The sequence below is a fragment of the Seriola dumerili genome, unplaced genomic scaffold (genome assembly GCF_002260705.1).
Source record: "Seriola dumerili isolate Sdu_G_001 unplaced genomic scaffold, Sdu_1.0 BDQW01000278.1, whole genome shotgun sequence".
Classification (NCBI taxonomy): Eukaryota; Metazoa; Chordata; class Actinopteri; order Carangiformes; family Carangidae; genus Seriola; species Seriola dumerili.
In genome coordinates, this window is record NW_019174533.1 from 383,310 (window position 1) to 397,151 (window position 13,842).

Sequence of the window (13,842 nt, forward strand, 5' to 3'; positions counted from 1 at the left end):
AACTCCTCTTAACTCTCAACAGTTCAATGAAACCTGTCCGTCTCTTCATTAAAGGAAAAATTCATCATAAAACAATAGATATTAGACTATTTGAAAGATTTCAGACAATAAAGTCAATATGTACAAATAGGGACGGTCATGTCTATAACCTGGAAACCAGATCATCAGCTCAAAATTTATGCCAGCAGGAAAAATTCCCAAAATTACAATAAAAACCACTTTGGATGTTGTTATAATTTCCGACAAAGTCCATGTTTATTTGTCAATAAAGCAGCACCAGGATCAATACATAGACAACAATATCACTGTCTAACTGCTGGGTCAAATGTTCTACATGTGCGATATCAAAATACTACTTTCACATCATATCAACAGATTCCTAAAATGAGGCTTTTATAAACATACTGATGACTCACTCTGTATTGAGACACGTTATTGAAATGATGTTAAAGAAGTCAGCGAGAAGTGTCGTACTGCCTCCGCGCCGCTCTGGACCGTTCTCTGCCAGTTGGCTGCAGCTGTCTACATGTCACACTGCCAGTTGTGCGATGGCCTGGACAGAACGCCTACACTGAGATGTTGGTGTCTATCTGCTGCCAAGAGAAGTCTGATACAGTTCGTTAGTAGTGAGGAGACACCACCACCACCATCACCTACACCACCACCATATGAATAGGTGAAAAGCATTGTATGAATGTGCTTCCTCTGTTTCTGGAGGCCTGTTATCTTTTATTACAGAGGAAGTCCTGCTCAAGTCTCAACTAATGTTCATAACCAACAATTTCATTCTTTTAGCTGTTCAGACCACCAGAGAAGATACAGTGGCGAGAACCACTTTTCAATTACCTCCATTTAAGTCTAAATCTGTCCATGGTCAGAGTTACTTTAGTTTACTTTTCCAAGTTATTTGAACTAATAACACACAAATCAATTTATCCTTCTCATCCATATTGAAACACCATTCAAACATTCACAGTGTACGCTGGAAAAAGTATGTGAAATCCTCGGCTAATGGCATCAACAAAAGTTCATGGTCTCGGGAGTTACCAAACCTAGAGTCCAGTCAGTGAAAGAAGACTGAAGGTGAAGGTTAGAGCTACTTTAACTTATAAAAAAAAAACACTTTTTGAATTTGCTATTCAAAAGAAACATCTGCTGAAAGGGTGATAACGTCATTCCACGGTCAGACAAACTGTCAATAAATGGAGACGATTTAGTTCTGTGGCTATAAGCGGGCGCCCGGCTAAGATGACTCCAAAAGCTCAATGCAGAATGATCAGTAAGAACCCCAGACTAACAGCTAAAGGCTCGAAGGAAACACGGAGCTTGTTAACATCTCTGTTCATGAGTCTGCACACACAAATCACGGTGGATGGCCAGGTTTTTAAAAAGTATGTTTGTGATTTAGTTTCTGACACTCAGGCATCATAAAGGCCCCAAATCTCTAAAACAATACCAGACCCTGATAAACAGAGTCCACATCAAAAATACAAATATCTGTCATTAAGCTCCCCACTTCTTTTTTTTTTTTACAGAGCTCTTCTCTACAACAGCCATATCGTACTGCAGGTTTTGAAACTACATTGTAGGGACAACAGATGGCGGCTGGCTTAACTGTTAGCGCGTCTGCCGGGTAGACGCCACAGTGATATCAGCCACAGAGGGCCAACTCACTGATCCAGTACAGAGGGAACGCATGAAGAGAGCATCCGAGGGCAGCAAACCAATGTTAACAGTCCAACGGATCATCAACAAACCGCACGGGCGCAGAATACTAGTCTTTAGGGCTCACAAGTACGCCTGTGACAGACATGTATAAATATACACTCACGCTTCTCACTCTTCCCCCTGTGGGCAGTCTGTGCGCTGTGTAGCCATCTGATAGCAGCAGCAGCAGTCTGCTCTCCCGTTCCCTCGTTCTCCCCCTCTCTTTATTTACTCTGCTGCGTTTATTTAACACATAGCTCCCAGCGAGGCAATAAATTAGCACTCAATATTAATCTGACTGATAATTACAGCTAGGCAGCTATACAGAGAAAGGAGTAGTACAATAGTGGCCACTGGCCCTTCTCCTCCTCCTCCTCCTTCCTGCTCCTCCTCCTCTCCTCTGTTTATAACTTTACCCCTTTTATTCCGACTGCTCCGTTTGTACCACATCCCGTCTTTAATGTTTTCATTTAAGTAGTTTCTACATAATTATGAGATGTGATCTAAAGTAGTTCAATGGGCTCGACAGTGTGCAGTGTTGGTATTTCAAGTATCTGCAAAAAAACACACGCAATATGTAATTTGTGATGTTGTATTTGTGTGTTTTTTTTTTTTTTTTATTACAAGGATCTTAGTCATCACAACGTCTGGTTTAGCAAGAGATATTGGATGCGGATCCGCCAGAGTAATCAGACCAAGTCCCTTTGGTTTAACGTGTGTTAATGTCTCTGTGATGTTGGTGCAATGGCCTGGGACCATGACTTGATAGGTCTGAATCCCAAAATACACCGTCTTCAAAATTTGGCCTGTATGCCTGCATGTTTGTATCATCACATAGACTTGGTAAATTTGCCAGGATATGATGTTTAAAGATGTAAAAAAAAAAAAAAAAATTATTAAACTTGTTAAAATTAAGTGTTTGTGTGATTAAATGTGATTTAATCCAAACCACAATTGGCTAAAACTTTAAACAGTCAGTGCACACATTTTTCAGACTCACCAGAATAAAAAATCTGATCAAAAATTGCATTAAAAAAAAATCCAACCTTGATTACAATAGGCCTTTTTCACAGCTGACATTTTGACTTGTTATTGTGGAGAAAGTGGAGGCCCTAATAATGACATTAACAACACCTCTGTTCTATTCAAGTGTCTCAGTGAGCCGTGACAGTGTTACACTGAACCAGCATGAACAATACCAGGACGCTGACAATGAAGTTGCTAAATGGAATTCAGCCATCATTAATTTCCTTTACACCTGCATTTTTCCTACTGTGAAATGTCAAAATGTCTAAGTCCTATTAAGCTGCAATTTAATAGTGACTAAGCTCAGCTCATGATGATTGGATGTTCACTACAACAACACACACAAGACAAAATACTTCCTCCTTTGCAGCAACATTGTTTTTTTTTTTCTTTGCCAGCAGTTGTGTTGCTGGGGACTCTGCGTTGAACGTGTCAAGAACCATATACTGCACAACTGCAATCAAACCCTGCTGAAACCGTCTCATTACCGTCTGCTTGCATGCCCGAGTACAGCGTTAGTTTGGAAGCGAGCTGACGTGGACCGTCAGCTGAGATGATCTTTTCCCGGTGAGAGAGTTGAGGACTTCAGGAACAAGACCGAGATGTTTAGACACGAGCCTTCCAGCTCCCAGGAAGTGTTGAGAATATTGATTTTGCAATACTACAATGTATATCCCAGTGCAGTGGGGAACATTGTGACACCTTACATCCTTTCTGAGCTGTATTACAGTATTACAGCACACAAGCTATATTGAGCACAAAGACGCAGTGCACTACTCCTTAACTGCTCCAGTGAGCTATAACGTAACTCATCTCTCGTGTATAAATGTGACTCTGTCAATTACAGACTGCTGTAAGTGTGCTGGTTTTTCAGCAACAATGCTGCTAAGAAATTTCGATAGATCTACTCTGATGTCCATTCTTCTCTCAGTCTGCCCTGTTTTTCAGTGTATCAGGATTTCCTGTCCGTCTTCCTGCGTATGTCTTACCTGATTAACTGACAGAGCAGAGGGAGGCTAGTTTTTTGAGCAGCCTAATAGCTTTACATGCAGAACCATGTCAGCTGCAGCTGCAGATTACAATTACTGATACAACTGTGGGCTTATCTGTACCTCAGCCTCCTCCTCCTCCTCCTCCTCCTCCTCCTCCTCCACATCTACCCATTCCTTCACTCACCTCTTTCCCTCTATTCCCTTCGATGCTACTCCTGCCATCTCCCCATCTCTTCAGCACCCTCATTTCCCAACATTTCCCTCTCTCCCTTCTTCTCTCCCTTTTCTGTTCTTCCTTTCCCGTTTTCCCCTGTTTTCATTACATCTTCTCTTTTCCAACTCACTATTACTTCCTTCCTCTTTACTGTTCTTACTCTTTTTTTCCCCAGCCAGACACCAGAACAAGCTCTGTGATTAACTGAGCAAGAGTTCATATGTCTCAGTGTGCAGGCATTTATACAAAATCAAAGCACGTGTTGTGCGTCTACACAGTAATGATCCTTAAATGGCTTGAACAATGTCAATCCATTGAAATTCAAGACAAAGCCTGTGTGCTGAGCAAAGCAACTCATTTAAGCAGTTTTCCACTCATCTAAATGATATAATATCAGTGTGTTACCATATGTCTGACTAAACAAGCAGTCAGAGGGATACATGATAAAACATCAAGCCATTCAGCAGCTCACATGTACTGCTATAATGAAGCATGTTCCCATCTGCCTCAGTCTGTTCCACTCTTATGTGTACATGTATGTATGTGTGTGTGTGCATGTGTGCGTGCGCGTGAACACAGCTGTTTCTCTCATGCCCCTAACGAAAGTCTGAATGAGTTTCCTGAGTGTGTGAGAGAGAGACAACATTGTCTCTCCATCAGCACAGAATCTGTAGCTGATTACATGGATTTAAGTATAAACCAGAGAGGCAGGTTTGTCCAATCAGAGCCAACATCTGGCTCATTCCAGCAGGGCCGCCTGACAAACAGATAGGCAGGCAAGAGGGATCCCAGCGCTATCTTGCTCTGGAGTGGTGCCGCCGCCTCAGAAAAACCATCTGGGGATCAAACACGGGGAATTTAGCTGAACGTTTAGCTCTATGGTCTTTGTTGTAAAAGTAGTGGCGGCATCGTTAGGGGAGTGATGGATATTCTCTGCTAGTGTTTGAAGTTCTTCAATGGATACACAAAAAAAGCACAGACTGTGTGACAAAGATGAGAAGATGCATAGGTGTTAAAATAATAATATTACTCTGCCCTTTATTAAGTAAATATATTCTTAATCTCTTGAACAATGACCCACCGGAGAAATAAACTGGTACAAATGTTTAAACCCACAGACCATTAGTTACAGCAGTGGTTCCCAAAGTGGGAGTCTTAGGGATTGGGTAAAGGGTGCCACACCCATGCTAATCAATTTCCATAAATAGTAACTTTAAAGTTCCTCTCCAGACACGTTTTAAACTATGTAAATATTCTCTGCTGTGATTAATATTTAGTTTCACATGGTTTGACGTACGACACCCTGGCTGTCTGAATCTTTTTTAATGAGCAGCCTGTCATCAGTTCACTGCAGTTCGGTGTCTTGCATTATAAAAACATCACATGGATGCTCACAAGGTTAAACACTTAATGATCATCAGAGGGCGTTTTTAAAGACAGAGATTCCATGTACTGTATGTACAGTACTATACGTGACACCACCTCAACCACCAAATCCATGTAATGGCTTCATGCGATTTAGACAAGCGACTGACCTGCAGAGCTCTACGTCTGCTACAGGATCATGATTGATTGCGAGAGTGACAGTAACTGTGGTTCAGTGCAGGACACACTGCAGCTCCATTTATGTGTTTTGTCTTTATGTTATTCTCATTGAATGGACTGGATATGTGAGCATTTGTGTTGAAACTGCAATCTTGACTGATATCTTCCAGAGTGGCCATAAGCAAAACAGGAAAACGCTAAAGATTCACAGGGGACAACTTTCCAATTGTGGCGGCGTCAGCACTGACAATAAATGTAAATGACACACTGCAGTTTGAAATATTAAATGAGAGAAATCACAGATTACCGACTACATGCTTCTTTTTTAAACTTTTCCTGACTCACAGAAAGACTGTCATTAAGCCAACAAAGACATCTAAGCAAACAAAAAGGTATAGAAAGTCACAGACTGACTGAAGTTTTTCAGTCTTAAATTTCACAGATTTTGAATGAAGGCTAATTACTTCCTCTGGAACGATCCAGCTTTATTTTTGTAGTAAGGATAAAAGCAGGTGAGAGGAGGAACGCCAGCGGCTCTTGGCATGTGACGATTTCCGTGAAGACTAAAGTAATTTGAACATTACAATGAAATGTTCCCTGTCACCGTGCCACTACACAACCAATTCTGAAGCAATAAAAATGATGGGAGAGATGAAAGGTCATCGTACAGGGGAGAGAAAAGGTAGATTAAATTAACATGGGGAACCTCTGGCATAACATTTGTGACTGTTTTTCCAATGAGAGAATTTCACACTCGAAATTTAACTTAATACTGTGCAGGATGGGCACAGAGACAAAGCAGCAGACAGAGAGAGACAGAGAGAGAGAGAGAGAGAGAGAGAGAGAGAGATGCTTCCACCTTGATGACGAGTCAGTGAAACATGGAATATCCTTCTGTTGCCATCTAGTGTCGCTCGGAGGAACTGGTTAATCCAACATTTCTCAACAGATGTTTTTACTGAGAAAAAACACACACATGTAGCTAATTCATACAACTTTTACTGATGAACTAAATCACCCCACACTACCCCTACCCTTGCAAATGAACCCTTCAAACCCTGGCATCTTGTGGAGGTTTTACTTATCTTGAGAATAAAACTGGGAACCACAGGTGAAGCTGAAATTCACCACCTGGCAAATTCACCTCCAAGAGTTTAACCTCTGGGGTGTAGCTGTCAGTGAGAGCTGTCCAACCGCACCATTTAAACAAGAAGAAAAAAAAAAAGAAGACAACCAACTATTCTGCAGGTGGAGAATCATTCAAGGAAAAGCCTACACCTTCCATTACGACTTAAATATTGTTCGTCTCATTGGTAGATTCCCACACCATTAAAACTCCACTCCCACAGTTAGTTGAAGGCTTTCTGTTAAAAATGTGTCACAGAAGACGTTACGCAACAATTTCCACAGGCTGAAAACTGCTTCTCATGACGAGCAAACTTAACATTGATGTGTATTGGTGGAGTACCCCCTTCAATTCTGACACGAGGAGGCACCTGATTGAACATGAGGTAAGATGTTTGTGGACAGTTCATGAACGCATGCGTTGGGGAAAGTATTGTAACTGTCCATTTTGATTTTTCTGTTAATTGTCCAGCCCTTTGGACAGTAGTTATTGTAGTAGACAGCAGTAAGTGGGCACAGTACGGTGATACATGTAAAATTAATCCGACACATTTTTGCTATAATCATATATACACATAGTATCTTTAACCATCATAGATTTTTCCCTGACGCATTATGTTCTTATTAGATGCAGCTGATTCACCTGTGATTCACAGCCATGTTTAAAGAATATAGAAAGCATGGATGGCTTTTTGTATTAGCTGAAGCTCCATCAGAGGAAGTTAAAGGGCAGCTAATAAAATAGGCTTCGTAATTGTTCTGTGGGAACAGAGAGAGAGAGAGAGAAATTTACCGTATGCTAATGTGACTTATAACCTTTTTTTTGCTTTCAACAGGCGCCAAAAGGCCATTAATACATTATAAAAAGAGAAAATCCCTTTTAGCCCTTTTAGTTCGACTTGCTTCCTTTCTTTCCATTCTCCCGTGCCCCTCTCCCATTCTGAAATTAATCTGCAGAAGATTTGCTATTAACAAAGACTATTCACAGAGCGCGGCACAGCGGATGAGGGCCTTGGCTGAAAGATGAAGAAAGGGCCGGAGGAATGGCGGGATCACACAGTTCTCTGGGAGGAGGACAAAAGGCAGGATGAAATAGAGCGAGGGAGTGAAGGCTAAGACAAGAAAGAGGCAACTAAATAGCAGATGCCACACATCATTGTCTGGCTCCCCCCGACTCGTGACTCAGAGCCGAGCCCACGCACACACCCAGGACAGGAAGCACTTAGTCACCTGTAGCACCTTCTCCTCACACCTTTGTTCCACACTCAGGGCTAAACTCCGTGCCTTGTTTCCGTCTGCTCGTCACACCGCAGCGATTCTTCACAAAGTTATTGGTCGCACATTTGCATCGCAGCTTTCTCCCCTTCACCTGCATGGCCTCCTGCTCCTCCCCTTCATCATAACTCTGCTGGTCGCCTTCTAGTACATTTGTCAACTTTGGTTCCTTTTGCTAGCGTTTTACCCGTTTTCCTTTTGTCTTAATTTAAAAGGTGGTCATACACACATCACTCTTGTGCAGTACTCACTGTGCAGAATGTTTATTCATCTTTTAACCCTATTTTTTTTAATCATATTTTTTCTCCTATTCATCCTCCCAGAGCATCGAAGAAACATCACAGTCACTCCTTCCCTCTGGTCTTCCCATTGTTGCTCTCCTCTTCCACCTCCTCACGATCCTCCAGGAAATGTTAAATTGCTTGTGAGGACTTCGTTTTCACCTGTTCGTTCATTTCTTCCTCTTCAGCTCACTTCTATAGGAAACGTGCGCCGTCTTCTCTTTCACTCTCATTCATTCTCGGCGCCTCTTCATTCTTCATCCTATCCCTTCACAAAATGTTCAGTCACTTCTTTTTCATCCTCACATCCTTCTTGCTCCCAATTACTTAGTAAATGCTTAATCAGCTGTCACCTCTTATTTCTCATCTTCTCATATGTTCAGTCTTCCTCATCCTTTTTTCTCCAGGCAATATTGCATCACTGTCATCGCTTTAAACTTTTCCCTCACAGGGTGTGAAATTAACATGGGCCAGCTGCCAAATGTAGGCTGGTTCTGACCATGGCAGCCCACTAACTGTGCAAAGATAGCACCAGCCATGTTGGCAGGTACTCTAATTTGGGGGCTCTACTCTGAAAATCCATTTGAATTCTCAGAAATACATTTTGAAAGCACATGTCTTAAGTTACACCTACATTGTACGCGGTATTCCACTATGTAGACACTGACATTTGTACGTTTTTCTCTGACACCGAACACGGGTTGTTGATGATTGTCGCTTGACAAGAGCTTCGGCCATCGTTACGTTTTCAAGAGCCGTTAATACGCCCTCTGAGCAGCGCTACGTGTTCACGGCAGATTGGAGGCTACAGTGAGTCGCTATTGGAAAAGTGAGGAGATTCACCTCTGCAAATTATAAGATGTATAAGATGCCCAGCACAGCAGACACTGTAAGCAACCAGCTGGTGAAATATAGCGGCAAAGTTATCAGTCAAAGCCAAGTCGCATTTCTCAGGAGTTGGAGACGAAAACAGAGTTAAAAGGAGAGAGAATTCATGGACAGAAACATGACTCGAACTGAAGGGTAATGTTGCTGTATGTCTGCGCCATGTGTATGCAGGCAAAGTGTCTNCTGTAAGCAACCAGCTGGTGAAATATAGCGGCAAAGTTATCAGTCAAAGCCAAGTCGCATTTCTCAGGAGTTGGAGACGAAAACAGAGTTAAAAGGAGAGCGAATTCATCAGGTGGACAGAAACATGACTCGAACTGAAGGGTAATGTTGTTGTGTGTCTGCGCCATGTGTATGCAGGCAAAGTGTCAGCGAACACATTAGCCAGGAAATTAGGAAATAATAAGTCAAACGCTTGTTATGTTGTGGACTTAATTTGACCAAAAATAAATAAATAAATTTGGTCTGGTGTGGCCAATATGGTGGCTAAAGCTTCCTGATGGTAGCAAACTAACTAAGCCGACATCAATTTGCTTCTCTACGTTTGCACTGTTATTATCATCCAACAAACAGCCTGGGTATTTTTGTAGCACTTTACCTCACAGCTCAGTAAAAATAATATAACATCACGGTAATAACAAAAGGGTGAAAACGCAATAATAGATGTCATGTAATGATGACATTATCATTGTAATGACACGGTTTAATTCCTGTACTAAGTTAATGATGAAAACATTAGAACGTACTTGTATTAAGGTAATAATGGGATTTAACACTCCAGTAATCGTATTGTTTTATGTTGTATGTTTTTAATGACTTGCTGAAATTAGGGGAGGACTTTGTATAAGCCCTCTGGACTTCCTTCCTCTCCTGCGCAATTATCTTTTTTTCCGTGTGATATCTTAGTGTAACCTCTGTGCAAATAAATACACTAAGCTAAACTAAACAGTAATAATAACATGGGAATAATGCATTATGGGAAAGCATTTTTCGGAGCTTAACCCATACAGGGCTTAACTTAGTACATTAATTGTTTTTGTTGACTGTTTATCTGCTTGTTTTGCGGTCTTGTCTCCTTTTGGACTGTACATCTGACCGCTATCTATTTAGCAGCTAATCTAGCTAAATGTATGATATTATCAGTTGTTTTGTCTGATTGTCTGTTTTGTTTCTGCTGCTGTTGTCTCTTTTCAGACTGCACAGCACAGGCCCAGGAGGTAGAGCGGGTCGTCCACTAATCAGAAGGTCGGTGGTTCGATCCCCGGCTCCTCCAGACTGTGTGTCCAAGTGTCCTTGGCCAAGACACTGAATCCCACCTTGCCCCTGATGGCTGGAAGTCCATTAACTATTTTAATTAAACTGTACATGTAAAAGCCCAACTAGGGATAAGAGTTGAAAATTAGCAATAGCTTTGAACTCTCTGTGCAACACATCAGTTTCATGCCTTGTATTGGAACTATGACAGATTTCATCATCCCTGTTAAATAAATAAACTAAACCAAAACAAACTAGACTAAACTAAACTAAACTAAACTAAACTAGTCTAAAAGTCAAAATATCTCAGTAATTATTCTTTTAAAAATCCGTCTCCTGTGATTCCTGAATGGAAGAGAAAGACAAAAATCGACAAAATGTCAATAAAAAAAAAGACGTTGGGCAACAATGCAGTAAATATGCTCATGATATCAAGGTAATATTGTCAAAATTATCTATATTATTTCTTAGCTGACACTTGATTTTAGTGACTAGATTAAAACTGAGAGTTTTAATGCATTAACCACGAATCAAGGCAACAAAATGCAAAACAACCCATGAACAACAAACCGGTCATAACAGGGTGCTAGAAAATTCAAGAACTTGTTTCTACTTAATTTTGTTTTTAAATTACTTGAAATTGAACAGTTTCCCAGCATTGAATAGACTGGCCATAACCCTGTTTGCGTAAGAGCTATAAAACATGACATTGTCAACGTGTTTGAGGTCGCACCTGAAAAGAGCTGCAGATGATGAGTGATCATGTCCTCCGATTTGACAACTGGGAAAAATCTCATTTGAATTAAGACTGTGACTAAATCTGTCCGTACTCGTGCGTAGGCGCGTATATGTATTCAAAGCACAAGAAACAGTAATTACAAGGAGCCCTCGGCATAAGGAGGTCCAGTCCTGCTCCACTGGTCATTCTGCTCACAACGTCCCTCCAGCGGCTTTCTATTAGGAGTGGGAGTGTGTTGTAGTGGAGATAAGACAGGTGCTACAGCATGTCTCAACACAGGGAGGGGGGAGAGGGGGGAGGGTCACATGAAACTGGTGTGTAAAACAAGCTCTCCCCTTCCCATGACTATACCTCCAACCCTGCACCAGTCCTATCTCCAGCTCCAGGAAACTCTCAGGGTGCAATTTACCGCTTGCACTGCACTGATAATACTGTCTCCAGGGCAGGAAGGAGAGAGTGATGGGCTGGGATAGAAAAGAGAGGAAAAACAGAGGGAGATAGAGGGTGGGGGTGAGAGAGAAGAGAGAAAGAAGAGCAAGGAAAAGAGGGAGAGTGAAAATGGTGAAGAGAGGGGAGGGGGTGGAAAAAGAACAGCGATATAATAGGTGAAAGAAGAAGGAGGCAGGAGGGAATATGACCATGGAAATTACAAATGCAATCCCAAAGACCCAATTTGTGTCTGTGCAAAATGCTCCAACATGTGATTTAACCAGAGAAAAGTGCACTGGACTGAATCATGACTTGTCCCTGCACAAACTTATCTACTCAAATGAATCCGCTTTTACACAGCTTTATCGCTGAACTCACTGCATGTAAACCCTAAAGTCTTCAGTCAGAGCAAAATTCAGAAGCACTGGTTTGTCGCACACGGGCTACAACAGCTCTGCCAACTGGCCACTGGTCGATGTTGCAGCAGGAAGAGGATTTTTCCCATTATCCACCATATTCACTGAAGGACAGATCTGAGTGACAAATATGGCACATAGGTTTTCTGTAGACTGTGAATGATGGTCAAGGTTGAAAGTAAAAAGACTCCCATAATAGCCTCTTTTCAGTAAGACAGAGGAAACACAGACCAGAAGGACAACTGTCATCAAAGCCCTGCCCAAGAATGTATTACTATTGATCTCCTGCCACTGGGGACTTTTCTTTAGAAAATGTCTTGAACAGTTTTATTTTCTACAGTAAAAAATCACTTGACCTATGTTATAGATTTTTTTTTTTTTAAGTTATTCCAAATGTTTCCAGCAATTTTCAAACCTAGAGAAGTCTGTGATTTTAATAATGGCAACATCATGGTCTTTATCATTTTGTCACCTGTCAATGACATCATATCCTCTTTGCACATGCATGTCGTTGTGGTTGCCTGAAAATTGACTTTTTAAACTAGATTTAAGATTTCAATATACACTTTTTTTTTAAAAACATTAGTTGTTTTCAATTCTATGTATTAACCAGATGAAGGATTTTAGCCATCAGACAACTGGATCTTAAGTTATCAGAGAAAAGCTCAGCTCCCAGCCACTCCGAGTCGTCCTGCGTCCACTGAACAACGTCAGCAAATCACACATTTTTAAAATGAAACTGCTTTATTCAGTGTTTTTACTGGTTATGATCACCGGATCCTCCGTCTTGGAGGAGGAGGAGGAGGAGACCTCTGTAGATAACTCAGCTCCTGGTAAAAAAAAAACCTCCTGAATGACTGACACACATCCAAACTGGAGGAAGCTGACTACAGTGGTGTTGAAGACGACAACTCCCGTGATCTCACGCTACTTCCTCACCAAATGCTTTTGTTATTGTTTTGAATGAGAGACCCCACCAGCAGCAGAAGTTACATACTGTGCATTTAACTGACAATAAGAAATTTGACCGATTAAAACGATCAGTTAAACAGTTGAAATATCCACATCAGGTGCATCTACGCATGTATCCCTCCGCCGCGGGTCTCACAGTTCACAGACAGAGCACCAGACTAACCCCGGAGGTAGGTCCTGGCCTGTCTATTTTATTTGGAGGTGTGAAAAATACGACTGCAAGTTTCCATTGTGTTAACCTGTTGTTTCTCATTATTAATCAGCTGAGAGCGAAGGAGGAGGAGGTTCACGTTATAGTGCTTTCGGCGCTGTGTTTTTCCATTTTGTTAATCTGTTTATGCAATAGAAAGTCTGGCTACTTTTTGCTATTCATTTTAATAAGTTATTTAATATTTTCCTACACAGAAGAGTCTATTATGCCGGTTATACACAGCGCACTCAGCACCAGAGGATTCAATACGTGTTTTCCTTACAGATACTCTTCTATTCTAAATAGTACATTTAAAGCATTGTGGTGCTACAGAGACATTCCAGCCTATAAATCATATTTCTTCATATACTTCTATGGGGAAAAAGCTTGTTTAGTACAAGACCACAAAAATGACATCATCTTCATTTTTATTTTTATTTTTTTCAGCGAAAACAACATGCGAAAATGACCTTTCCAACTGATGTCATGACTCATATCACAAAATGTATCAAAATAATTGCAATAAGATTTTTTTTTTTTTTTGCATATGGTACAGCCCTATATACAACAGTACCATATTCATATTCTATCATCCTAACTATATGCAGTTCTGGTTTAGTCCATATATCACTCAGTTCTCATAACTGTAGAACATTGTGCATTCACTCTTTTGTCTCTTGACCAAGAGCCAATAATTCGTTTGTTCCATATCAACATATTTCTTGTCGTCCTTCCATCTTCCATATCAAGTAACTGATTCCAAAACTGAGCTACATGCATCTTAAAGCC

General features: G+C 41.0%; 1 protein-coding gene across 3 annotated transcripts in view; it reads right to left on the reverse strand.

Annotated features, from left to right (window-relative positions):
* Positions 1 to 13,842, reverse strand: part of LOC111230673 (MICOS complex subunit mic25a-like) — a 79,317-nt gene that overhangs the window by 59,519 nt on the left and 5,956 nt on the right. The window lies entirely within an intron of this gene.